Genomic DNA, 2,010 nt, shown 5'->3' on the forward strand with positions numbered 1-2,010 from the left:
CTAAGTGTTTTGCTTGTGTTCCGAGGCCATGTCTGTACATGCTAGGCTCGTCAACACCCGTTGTATGCGAACGTTAGAATCTATCACACCCGATCATCACGTGGTGCTTCGAAACAACGAACCTTCGCAACGGTGCACAGTTAGGGGGAACACATCTCTTGAAATTTTAGTGAGGGATCATCTTATTTATGCTACCGTCGTTCTAAGCAAATAAGATGTAAACATGACAAACATCACATGCAAATCATAAAGTGACATGATATGGCCAATATCATCTTGCGCCTTTGATCTCCATCTTCGAGGCGCGGCATGATCACCTTCGTCACCGGCATGACACCATGATCTCCATCATCATGATCTCCATCATCGTGTCTTCATGAAGTTGTCTCGCCAACTATTACTTCTACTACTATGGCTAACGGTTAGCAATAAAGTAAAGTAATTACATGGCGTTTTTCATTGACACGCAGGTCATACAATAAATTAAGACAACTCCTATGGCTCCTGCCGGTTGTCATACTCATCGACATGCAAGTCGTGATTCCTATTACAAGAACATTATCAATCTCATACATCACATATATCATTCATCACATCCTTTTGGCCATATCACATCACATAGCATACCCTGCAAAAACAAGTTAGACGTCCTCTAATTGTTGTTGCATGTTTTACGTGGCTGCTATGGGTTTCTAGCAAGAACGTTTCTTACCTACGCAAAAGCCACAAGGGTGATATGCCAATTGATATTTACCCTTCATAAGGACCCTTTTCATCGAATCCGATCCGACTAAAGTGGGAGAGACAGACACCCGCTAGCCACCTTATGCATCAAGTGCATGTCAGTCGGTGGAACCTGTCTCACGTAAGAGTACGTGTAAGGTCGGTCCGGGCCGCTTCATCCCACAATGCCGCCGAATCAAGATAAGACTAGTAACGGTAAGCAAATTGAACAAATCGTCGCCCACAACTACTTTGTGTTCTACTCGTGCATAGAATCTACGCATAAACCTGGCTCATGATGCCACTGTTGGGGAACGTAGCAGAAATTCAAAATTTTCCTACGTGTCACCAAGATCAATCTAGGAGATGCTAGCAACGAGAGGGGAGGAGTGCATCTACATACCCTTGTAGATCGCGAGCGGAAGCGTTCAAGAGAACGGGGTTGATGGAGTCGTACTCGTCGTGATCCAAATCACCGATGATCCTAGCGCCGAACGGACGGCACCTCCGCGTTCAACACACGTACGGAGCGGGGACGTCTCCTCCTTCTTGATCCAGAAAGGGGGGAGGAGAAGTTTATGGAGATCCAGCAGCACAACGGCGTGGTGGTGGAAGTAGCGGGATCCCGGCAGGGCTTCGCCAAGCGCAAGCGGGGAGGAAGAGGTGTCACGGGAGGGAGGGAGGCGCCAGGGCTTGGGGTGCTGCTCCCATGCGCCTCCCCACTATATATAGGGGTGGAGGGGGCTGGTTTCTTGCCCTCCAAGTCCATTGGGGCGTTGGCAAAGATGGGGGAAAGAAATCCCATCATTTCCCTTCCCCAGCGATTGTTATCCCCTCTTTTTAGGATCTTGATCTTATCCCTTCGGGATATGATCTTATTCCTTCTAAGGTGGGATCTTGGTGCGCCTTGACCAGGGGTGTGGGGCCTTGCCCCCACTACCCACGTTCATGTGGGTCCTCCCATGCAGGTGGGCCCCACTTCAGAACCTTCTAGAACCTTCCCGGTACAATACCGAAAAATCCTGAACATTTTCCGGTGGCCAAAATAGGACTTCCCATATATAAATCTTTACCTCCGGACCATTCCGGAACTCCTCGTGACGTCCAGGATCTCATCCGGGACTCCGAACAACTTTCGGTTAACCGCATACTAATATCTCTACAACTCTAGCGTCACCAAACCTTAAGTGTGTAGACCCTACGGGTTCGGGAGACATGCAGGCATGACCGAAACGACTCTCCGGTCAATAACCAACAGCGGGATCTGGATACCCATGTTGGCTCCCA

Source organism: Triticum aestivum, chromosome 5D (assembly GCF_018294505.1).
Source record: "Triticum aestivum cultivar Chinese Spring chromosome 5D, IWGSC CS RefSeq v2.1, whole genome shotgun sequence".
Classification (NCBI taxonomy): Eukaryota; Viridiplantae; Streptophyta; class Magnoliopsida; order Poales; family Poaceae; genus Triticum; species Triticum aestivum.